General features: G+C 31.2%; 1 long non-coding RNA gene across 1 annotated transcript; it reads right to left on the reverse strand.

Moving 5' to 3' along the window:
* Positions 1-3,094: 3,094 nt before the first annotated feature.
* Positions 3,095-10,339, reverse strand: LOC143265190 (uncharacterized). The gene is made up of 2 exons (XR_013039419.1): positions 8,974-10,339; positions 3,095-3,456 (listed from the first exon to the last, which is right to left on the reverse strand). It is a non-coding gene; the product is annotated as an uncharacterized LOC143265190 (long non-coding RNA).
* Positions 10,340-12,278: the final 1,939 nt, after the last annotated feature.

A 12,278-nucleotide genomic window follows, 5' to 3' on the forward strand; every position in this document is an offset into this window, starting at 1 on the left:
AGTGAGCCACATAATTTTTTCAGACGAAAATATGTTGAATCTAGACGAGTCATATGATTTGAATTCTGATTAATTATAGAAATAGAATGCAAATGTAATCTAAAAATATATTCTGATTCATTATAAAAATAGTATGCAAATTAAAGCACTAAACATTCGGTGAAAAATTTTGGAATCAACTTTGCATCAAGTAATAAATTGCATGATACCATCATCTACACATATTAATTTTAATTTTACTTAAAAAAAAAACATTTTTATGAAATAAAATAAAAAATTATTGAATTTTAAATTCAGAAAAATGAATTATTTAATTGTTGAAGAATTGATTCGCAATGTTGGTTTCTGTATCAATATGTATAATTGTATAAAAAATATTTTGAAAATGAAAGTATAAAAAAGTACTACTTTATCGTTTAAAAATCTTACATGAACAAAATTATTGCTCCCCTGTTCTCCATACTGTGGAGCAATGCAAGGGAGGCGAAGATCGCCGAAGTTTTTCATATTTCGTCGCATGAGGCTCCCAAAGTCAATTCATAGATGGACCGTCGCTTTACTACATGCTTAATATTTAAAATGCCTAAGTTCGATGGGGCATCGTGTAAAAGAGAAATGAGAACCCCTGTGCCTGGACGAGCCGCGTGGCCGCGGAAGATAACCGAGAGCTTAATTGTTTCTGGTCTGGCAACTCTCTATGCAGTCTGCAATACGTAGCAGGCGAAGGTGCGCCTTTGTTCATCGAATCGAACGCAAAATTTGCATGCACCGTCGAACGTGAACCGCCCTCTGAACTTTGAACCATTTCAGATGCAAAAAAAAACGAAGAAAAAATAGCAATGACCACGCCTTTCTCTAAATGTGATTCATTTATGTTTCAAGGTGATCTAGCTGTTTTCTCGGTATTAGGATCGAAGTTTACCCCGAGTCCAGTGTTGCTTTTGATTTAGAGTTCGTTTTATCAGCTCTGATCTCACGATAGTTTGATTTCTGGATCACTTCTTTGGCTGGGATCCAAGAAATAAGTAAACGTTTGGAAGAACTCGTTCTGGAAGATTCAAGGGTTATACTTCGTCTTGGGGTACCATTTCTTTTTTAACTTTATTTTAGCTTAATTTGATAGTATTTGGTACATATAGACGAAATATAATGATTTCGAATGGCGAAATCCATTGGTTAAAAAATTATATTTTTAGAGTTTGGTTGTTTTAGACTGCTGTATGGCTTATTTTAATATGGAAAAGTGAATTTTATTATTTAGCAAAATACATATTATGATCGGATTGCACCCATTAAAAATGCCATTAGGTCAATATTATTTCGGCCACAAAATTGTCACTATAAACATTTGCATGGTATAAATTCTTTGTCATAAAAATGTCCTCTAGCTAATGTTCAAAGTAAATTATACTTGTCTACAAACTTTTTAGTGTGATTACTCTTATTGTATAGCCTTCCGCATTGAGTTCTGTGTAACTTCTGAAATAGTTTGCATTAATTTCAGTATCGATTTGAATTTATAAATGCCTACTTGTGAGCGCAGTTGTCTATCACTGTGCTATATCCAATAATTACAGTGAATAGTTCAGAGTACTCTGTATTTTTATCTATGCAAGGATAACAAAAATAATTTCTTAAAGTCACCCAGTTCTGTAAATCATTTTCAAAACGATTTCGGTAACAATTCAAGAAAATACAGTGATCTCTTTTCAAATCACGGGTTCTATTAATTTCCACAGTATGAACACGCTATATTTTCAGCGAAATCGCGAAAATAATTACTTTTTTTCTCGAGCTAATACCAAAAACTAAATTCAAATACACATATCTATAATATATGAACCGCTGATAAAACGTGTGATTAGTGAAATATAGTATCAACATGAAGAACGTTTTAAAAGCAGAGTCTATTATGGAGCATTGTTTGGTGGTAAATTTACAGCAATTTCGAAGGAAACGTTATGATTACCTCACGTTAATGCGCGATATAATAAAGACGTTTGACCGTGTATTGGCCCTGTGATCCACAGATCCCGGCCTAATTACTATATAAAATGCCGAAACATGGCCGTTACGATGGAGGTAATAAAAAGAACAGCAGCAAAACTGGCTGAACGTTTTGGCGCCTATAACGGACACCCATATCCTTTTATGCTCCTTGCCCCAACTTTCCACTGTGCTGTCGCGGCCGACCATATAATACCGACCTGTGCAATGAATTTAAAAGGATTCTCAAGAATACCAATATCGCTTGCTATATTTATCAATCCTCCTTAACTTTATAGCATCGATCTATCGATACTTCAGGTTTGGTTCGTAAATAAAGGTTATTGATTGGGAACAACCCATCTATGGGTAATCTGCTACTTTTACTTCCCCCTTTTTTAGACATTTTTTTACAGCATTGTGTAGACAGATTTTTAAAGTATTAATTACGTCCCATATCAAATAGTCAGTTTTGAAACGTAGATACGATTGATAACATGGAGGTGCCATAAAACGATAGTTAACATTAATTTGAAACTTACAAGTCTTATGGAAATTAGTAAATAAATGTTTTATTAATGTTCGTGATACAAAATGATTTCTTGCTATAAGAAGCAACAAATAAATTTAAAACTTACTATTAACATTGTCCATTAGCGAATAATAAAATTTTAATTACTTATAGACTAATGGTCCAAAAGCAATGGTAGACTTTTGGATTTATTAAAACAGAGAGTCTGTATCTCTGCGGTTATATAACTCTTTTTTGCACGCTGTGTGTATAAAATAAAAGCACGATATATCCTTCACATAATTTGTCATTATTTTTATAGCAACCTAAATACAATAGATAATAAGAAAACCATTCCTTATTGTGCGGTGTTCAGAAAATTATGATTCTGTATATTTGTAAAAACAAGAAAATAACAAAATCTGTAAAGGACCGTACTTCGACCGAAACGTTGCAAAGAAATCAATAGTGTCGTTTCTATTTATTACATAAATATCAATAGTAATCACTGTATAAAAAACATTACAAAGCTTATTGCATAACATCGAACAAGACGTGGTATTGCTAATTTAAAGAAAGGAAAGAATCTGTACAAGATTTATTTTTAACGTTTTATTATCGCAAAGAAAGAAAAATGATGGCTAAGAAGGCTGCGTGTATACGGGCTTCGCAGGTCTTCATGAACATAGACATAGCATAATATACGATGAAACGCTTTACGATTCTTTATGTATGGATGCATTTGTTTACGGGCACGCGTGTAATACATAAAACGAAGGGCAAGGGAGAAAAACGTGTGTCTGTGTCAGGACACGTACGTGGCATTTATTTAGTACGTCGGCGCCTTCTTTCCCTTGGGGGACCTGAGGTCGTAGGGTCAGTTAAGCGGGAATCAAAGTCCTCTTCTTTTCTGCAGTTCTAGGTCCCTATATAGATCGCATATCTGTAGATTTTTAAATCTGGAAGAATAAAAAGCGAAAACAAATTAAATGGAACAAAAACAAAACCTTTTAAATCTGTACCTTAAACCGAAATTAAAATCAAAATAGAAATAATAGAATTGGTACGAACAGATTTTACATGAATAAAATGCTTGTAATATTACGAAAAAGTGTGCAGTTGTCAGAAAATATGGAATTATGCAATTTTTCTTTCTTTTTTAGAACATAACTTAAATAAGTTATGAATGTACGTTAATTGTTAAAATGCATATCATCGGCAAATTAGCTGTTTACAACGCCAGTGCTGAATTTGAGTGATTTACGCCGATAACAAATATTTTTGCAAAACTTTACAATTTCAGATACTTTGATCCATAACCACAGTAGGGTCAACAGAACAAATTTTTTTGCAATATGGAATATAACAATTTTGGAACTTGTGAATGTAGGAATTTAGAGATTTTAAAATTTGAGGTTTCCAAAATTAGGGATTTGGAAATTGAAAAAGTTGAAAATTTGAGAATTTCAGAATTTCAAAATTTGAGATTTTAAGAATTTCACAATTTCAGAATTTAAAAATGTGAGAATTATGAGAATTTAGGAATTCAGAAATTTAAGAATTTGGGAATTGGGTTTTTGGGGAATTGAGAAATTGAAAAATTGGAGAATTTGGTAACTTTCTAATTTGGAGATTTAATGATTAAGTAATTTGATGATTTGGAAATTTGAAAATTTACAATACAATCTGATGTCATCAAATAATACAAAAACAAAAATTATGATCTGTGTACTAAATAAAAGTTTGGCTGTTATATTTGTTTTAGTTAATTAAGAAAACTGAATTATATTTTTGTTACGTAAGTATTTGTTAATATACTGAGGGTAACCAACTTCAATTTTATTGAATATACTTTTTTAACTTCACTTTTTATGGTATATTCTTTGTATTATATAAGTGTGTATTATACTGCTTTTTTTTGTTTTAATGAAGAGGTAAAAAAGTACAATAAAGATAGAATATCTTGAAGCAAAATGGAAAAAGTTCGGTTAAGTATATTTTAGGGAATTAATGAACAATACCCAGAATTTGTACGGAGGTTACTAACAAGAAACTTAATTATTTTAATAACGCAGAAACATAATAATAATATGTTCTTTTGTTCGTGAATAATTTTTCAGTTGATTCTGTCACGTTTGTAATTTGTTTTTACAATTTTGTTTATATAATTTCAAATTGTTAAACAGCAATTTATGCATAACAATTAATAGTAATAAATATAATTATAAAGACAAAATAATGTAAATAAAATAAAGGTAAAATAAATATAAATAAAATACCAACTTTAGAAAATTAAAAAATTTACATAGTAAAAATGTAGAGATTGAAAAAATAATATCTAAAAAATATTAATTAACGCGTGCCAATAAAAATGTATTAAAAATATAGTACATAATAGTAATTTGAAAAGATGGAAAAGGTACTAATTGAAATAATAATAAACGAAAGTAGTACAAGTAAATAATATAAGCCTCTAAAAATAAATAATCAAAATCACATTTACATTCATATTGTCCTGCAAGTATCAAACTGGTTTTATTACCTGTTACAATTTCACAAGATAACAAAATGAAATTTAAAAAATATGCAAAGATGTTGCAAACCTATAAAATATTTTGTCATAACTTTATTTTAAGAAAACTACATCAATGTGTAACATCCCGCGGGAACTTTTTTTTGGACAATACCACACCCCAAATCAATTATCGACAGCGATTAACTATTACCGACAGACGTACATCATATATTATTTCTATGTACCATATTCGACCGTCGATAACTAGTATATACGTATGTATATTCTTAATTCACAATTATTATTTCATTATTAATTTTTTAGTTAAAATTAAGTTATATATTCTTTAAAATCAGGCAATTATTAAGTTAGCTATTTAAAACAAGATTTATGTATTATTTTATTTTATTCGAATAAACGTATGTGTTCTCTATGGAAATTTTCATGACGCCACGTACTACGACAACGCCCCGAAATTCTTGGAATCGGCGCAAATCCTAGAGAAGGATAGAAATACATTTTTCAATTAGGACATTATTAATTATTAAAACTATTATTTAAACAAATCAATTAATACATATGTATTTTTCGTTAAAACACCATTAGACTATTATTTTAGTATCAAAATGTTAGCCATTAATTAAAGCGCGGCGTTAACAATATAATTAAATCATTCGATTTCACAATTAATGTCTAATAACGAATTTATACGAAAATTTATATACTCTGACGTCACAGAAATTCCAGAAAATCGGCAAACCTGCGAGTATAAAAGGCCGAGCGAAACCCGGCTAAACAGCAGAACAGTTTTCAAAGTCAAGGAAGTAAGAAGTCATAAGTATAGACCGGAACAATTTTCGCTGTAAGAGTCGAACTGATTTTAAGTTCTCGATTGGGAAGCGGGTATATGCCATTTGGATACTTGATTGCTGGGTTGTTTTAGCAGTTAGCGAACAGCGGGCTCCCATTCAAGCGGTCTTGTATCTAAAACTCCGTTAGGAGAGTGCTATGCTCAGCCCTAAGAAAGGCTAAGACATCGAACCGAGAGCTCTCAGCTACTCATACTTAATTTTCTGTCGAATTACTAACTCGCCTTCAGATTTCCGGAGCTCGCTCTGGGTAGTATCGTAGCTTTGGTAATTCCCGCGTCGTGGGCTCCGTTTATAGGTTCTTAGATCCATGGCTTCCACATGCGAACGAAGTCGATTCAATTTCATTTATACCAGAAACGTTGTGAAATGAAGATGTAGTTGTTACATTTACGTACATTACCAGATATATGTATAATGGTTCGTATTCCTTCTCAGGGTTTATTAATTTCCAATACGTCATACCACAATCAACTGGTTATTGGCAGCAACGTTTACTGAGGTATTTTTAATTTTGTGCCGCCTCCGAAAAGGTTTAAATGTATTTAATATACTACCTAACGAGTAAATAGGTTTCATTCATATCTGTTACGTAATTGTATGATTGAATGAAATATTATAGAAATTACTTCATTAGGAAATAGAAATTATTTTATACTTTTTAGTGCATTTCGAAGTCGGCGTATTTTTTTTCTTAAAATTATTTTATGTAAGAGCGTAGTTAACTTTATCCAAAAATCTGATTTAGGTACGATTTAACATAAAGTATTAATTAGCGAATTCCATTTTGTTAAATTCAACTTACATTCTCTAATTATGCACTATTCGTTTTGAGTTCTTATTACTATTAATCAAAACCTATTTAGTTTCTTTTGTTCTAATTAATCATTTATGATCTATATACTTTTCACTATTTTTTGTTGCTATTGTTATTGTTATTTGTTAACTTCATTTTTTTTATCGTTTTATTGAATAAACCTTGTTGTTGAAAGATATTGACCTGTGGATTTCACTGCTTAACCGCACACCACACGTATCCCACATTCTTTACATTTAGTTATTTGCGAAAACGAGTCGTTCGGTAGGTAAAAGCCGCTCTTTACCTCCCTAGCGCTTGTAACAGCTGAACTTAGGTTCCAGAGTCGTTACAAATGTTTACTACAAAGTTTGAAACAGTATTGTTCTTTCTTATCCGTTATCGTATCAAAATGATAAAACAATGCACAGAATGTGACAGAACTTCGTGGATAAGGTCATAAATCGGTACTTTGTACGATGAAACGTGACGACCGGTAGCCATGCAGATTCAACAATAATATCACAAATTTACAATCGATAAAGTCGAAAGAGGTCGCAAGAATGTGAAGGCGGACAACAATGCGAGAGTGTTGAACGGTGCTAAAAGGAGTACACGACTATTGCCCGTAAATAAGAAAGGGGCAAGGTAACAACCAAACGCGAACATGACTTTCCTCAAGGAAGCACACTCCTTTAATCCTTTCAAAACCAAATTAATATTTTTTAACCATTTAGAGTTGATCTACTGATAATCGCATCTGTAGTAGATGTACTGTATCAAGTTGCAACAGTAGACATCTTTAAAATTTCATTTTTGAGATTATGTTTTTCAAATACAAAGCTTCGTATGGTTATATCTGACAACTATCACCAAAATTTTAATTAAAATTATTTATTTATATTCATTATTTTTACTATTTATAATTCATAATCATCTTACATTATAAATGTGATCACTTTTTTTTCTCAGAAATTAATCAAATAGTAACTAAAGAAAGAATTGTGCTTCCTGTTAAACGATTTTTACCATTGATGTAATAAAGATTTAATAATAAAATAGGATTAAATGCAATAATACTAATAACAAATATAACTAATAATTAATAAATAAAATTAATAAATGTAATGCATAATGAAAATTGCTTATTGAATAATTAGTAGAACAAAAATTTAATTACACAGAAATATAATAAATGAATAAGTATGATGTTATAAATATGAAACATAGTTTGTTTTACTTTGCAATTTCTGTTGATTGTTATCATTTATAATAGGAGATTATGTGTGTGAAAAAATTTCAGTGAAGTATAATCATGTTACGTTAAATATAATTATGATATACACTTCGATGCAGAACTATAGCACCACTTACATTTTTAGTAGATTCTGACTTTGGAATAACAATACATAAAAATCATCCATATGAAATTGAAGGGTATAGTTAACGATGAACTTCAGTAAAAAGTTGTTGATATTATTTTACTATATAAGAAAATATAACATGAAAATTGATTTTTCAGCGTTGCATATCTATAGCACCATGTGAATAAATGTCAAATATATACACATAAATATGATTTTAATATCTTGTAGGGCCTCCTTGTTTTGTTATAAGTTGGAAAATTCTATCTGGCATGCTCTCGATGTGTTTCTGAAAAATTCGTTGGCTAATTTCATTACATGCTTTTAGTGTTGCGTTTTTTGGTTCTAAAATATTTTCATACTGTCGATTTTCGACATAAACTTTTCGGACAATAATGCCTCAAATATTTTCCATCGGGTTTTGGTCTGGTGAACATGCTGGCCATTTAATAACATTAATTTTGTTTCTTTCCAACTATGATACTATTTTCCGACTGGTATGTACAACAGCGTTGTCCTATAAAAGTCTTAAAAAAGGTAACAAATTGTCTGATAAAATTGTGGTGTACTCATCACTACCCCTCTTTTTCAATGGAACAGCCAATTACAACATGTCATCAATGCAAAAGGTGCCGCAAACCATAACACTTCGTCCGCCAAAATTTCTCTTTGAAAAGTATTGTGGTTCGTTTCGGAGATCTCGCCAATATGAATTATAGCCATCCAGATCATCAAGACTAAACTTTTTTTCATCCGAAAATATAACCTCATTATCAATGATAGAAGTTTAAGTAAATTGGTGTAAAAAGATTTTGACATCTGTATCGTCGAAATCTTTCCAACAATGTATGATTTAACCACCCTACCGTGGCCTGTTCGAGGAGTGTAGGACTCACTCGAACAGTATGTAATGTATGATTTAACCACCCTACCGTGGCCCATTCGAGGAGTGCAGGGTCCCACTCGAATGATGTTGTGATTGATTTCCGAACCACCCTGCATTGGTTATGCTACGTTGCGTTACGCGGAACCTTCTAACTCACGATTCACTTTTTCGACTCGCGATCCGAACCGTGCAAGCTTCAACGTTCGACTGACCGTTTCGTTGTACGGAAAATCGCCTAAATACCCTCGCGTTTCCGAAGGCGACAGTTAAGAAACACTTTATGCTTTCATTCGTTAAAACTGTTTAAAAAGAGAGGTACAGCTGTTAGCTGATTTATGGCACGCACGTGTTTACAGTACGACTAGTTCGGACAGGATTTGAGAGACAAAAGGGTCCTCGGTGACCCGTATTTCGAGATGTAAACTACTCACGGCGGTCCGCGCGCCGAACCACTTGAACCCTGTTGTAAATTCCTTAATCGCAACAAAGGCTTCGGTTCGCGGCCGAACAACATCTAAGGTTAACTTACGCTTTTCCAGTCCCGATGTATGTTCGCTCAAGCGTATTCAAGCCTCGCAACATTATGCCGTGATAGAAGTTTTGGTGCAGATTTTAATTTTTGCTTCACCATGTTAGGATTACTTTTCAAAACTCGATGTACTGTCCACCGTGAAATATTTAAGTTGAGTTCCTTCTTAATTTGGTTACAGCTGTTTTGGCTGTTACTGGCTGCTTTTACAATTGCTCGTTAGGTACGGGGACTCAATTTTTTCTTTAAACCATCCTTTTTATTATTGCCATAATTAACGGAATTATTTAAGAAAATCAAAATGACTATGTAAACGCCCTAGCCTATGGGCAATTTCCCGTACACTAATTTTATTCTCCTTAAACGTCAAAATTTTACCCTTCTCCTCTTCGGTCAAATATCTACCATGTGGCATAGTTCAACAAAGAGTATTGTCAAATTTTAATTTGTACTTTAATAAAGAATGTAATTATTTAGCTTCAGTGAGTTTGTAGTTGAACTGCATGGAAAGAAGTTAATTTAATAATATTGGTGCTATAGTTACGCAACAAGCCAAAATCACATTTTCGATTATATCATTTCTAATAGAAGAGCAACTTCAATGAGATTTAATATAAAATTTATTGCGATCCATACCATTTCATCTCCTGCAATTGATCTTTTGCATGCTAACTCTGAATTACAGAACAACTAAAAAAGTAGATGGTGCTATAGTTATGCACGACAATGTAGATCTCAAAAATATAATATTTTATTGGAACATAAATATATTTAGAAGAAATATCAATGAAAAAACATCAACACGAAAAGATTTTTGCACAAAGAAGCTTTTCATTCTTGACAAATTGTTTTTATTCTTTTCGATACTTTTTAATTGCATAGTGTGCATATCTTTTTATTAGATTTTCAACGGCAATATGTACTAAAACTGTTTGAGAAAGTTTTCGTTTCTTTAAAGAAGCAACCTTTTCCTGCACGTGGAAAAATTGTTTTCTCGTTCTCCAACAATCAATTCCCTAGCAAAATTTACGAAAAATATAAAATTTTAGTGTTGTATAATTTTCACTTGACAGTAATATGTTTAGATAATTTAATGTACCTTTAATGTATGTATAAACTATTTGGAATTAAAAAATTTATCGAGGTAATTAATTTTTTTAAATGAACATGCTAGGTATGTAGCGATGAAAAAATACAGAAATACAAGTAGCTGATACAAATTGTATTTTTAATTTTAAGAAGAGGTATAATGAATTTTAGAAATAAAAATTATTATCTATGTAGAATCACCTTTACGTCTGCTTTATTGTAAAGGAAGATTAAATTATTAATTAAGTAATTATAGTAATTATTAAATTACACCTTCTTTCGAGCCTTTTTTATGTCAATATCTCCGTTTCTATGTTATTCATAGTTCATCCCTCATAATAAATGTTACGAATCGTCAAATCTTTGACTGCAATTTATTGACTGAAAATTTTAAAAAGTCCAAAGCTAGTATAATTCTTAACGACATCAAATTTGTAACACTGGTGTTGTTTTTTAATTGAAAGTGATTTTTTTAAGATAACATTATAAACTAAAAATTAAAACGTCTAAAAATTTCATTAAATCTGACTGAATAATCTGACATTCAGTCTAACCTATTTATCTAAGTTTTAGAATTTGGTACCAATGCTTCACATAAAGAAACAATTTTTATATTTAAAAAATTTAGGAGAAATCTTCGATTCTGAATTTCTTAAGGAAATAATGTTCGGTTATATAATGTTAAAGTATAAATATAAAAACTGCAGTGTAAAATCATCTAAAAGCGAAAGACATTTCCACCTTGAAAATTATTAAAAACTTCCAAAATGTTGAAGAGAAAATATTCTGTGCTTATGTTTAAAACTATGCCTTGCTTTTTAAAGTTAATAACAATCCTATCAAAACTACGTCAAATAATATTAAAACTATACCTTGCTTTTTAAAGTTAATAACAATCCTATCAAAACAACATCAAATAATATTAAAACTATACCTTGCTTTTTAAAGTTAATAACAATCCTATCAAAACAATGTCAAATAATATTATTTTGATTTCATTTCATCACCGTGGCTAAAAACAGCTATTAAAATGCTAATGTACCAAATTGAAGTAATCTCGTTACTTTTGTCACAGACTACATATGTCAATGATCGTCCATTTTACCCTTCTTCCCACGCAATCTGTTCCGTTCGCTTGGTGTGCATACATTCCACGCAGAAAGGCTGTAAACATTTTGGCACCACGATACAAGAACAATAATTTAGTGTTTGCAAAGGGGTCCGTCAGGTGCGGCAGAGTCCTTTTTGGCGGCACGGTTGGCCACATTCGTATGCTTGTAACCCGGCACGAACGCGCACCGCACGACGTCGACTTGTCGATTTTTGTGAAACGACGTTTAACCACCTAAAGGTCTGTTCATATTGCTGAACTGAAAGGAGACACCGCACGCCGATTTTAATAGATAACGTGAAGAATTAACAGAGTCAATTGTTTTACTTTATACGCGTATACGTTTAATAAGGGGTTAAATATACGTTTATAAGGGGTGTTTCCGAAATAATAATATATTAGTAAAATGGTTAAATTTATGTGAAAAAATAAGCCAAAAATGTACAATAAAATTTGTTTATACGTTGCTCCATTTTTTAAAAAACTGAATTTGAATTATTTTGAACTATATGTAACAAGAATTGTTTATTTAATCTACACAATGAAGCGGTTTATTGTTATATGTATCAACATATAAAATGATACATTTTTTTTATTGATTTAAAAATAAATAAATCTAGTC

The sequence above is a fragment of the Megachile rotundata genome, chromosome 9 (genome assembly GCF_050947335.1).
Source record: "Megachile rotundata isolate GNS110a chromosome 9, iyMegRotu1, whole genome shotgun sequence".
Classification (NCBI taxonomy): domain Eukaryota; kingdom Metazoa; phylum Arthropoda; class Insecta; order Hymenoptera; family Megachilidae; genus Megachile; species Megachile rotundata.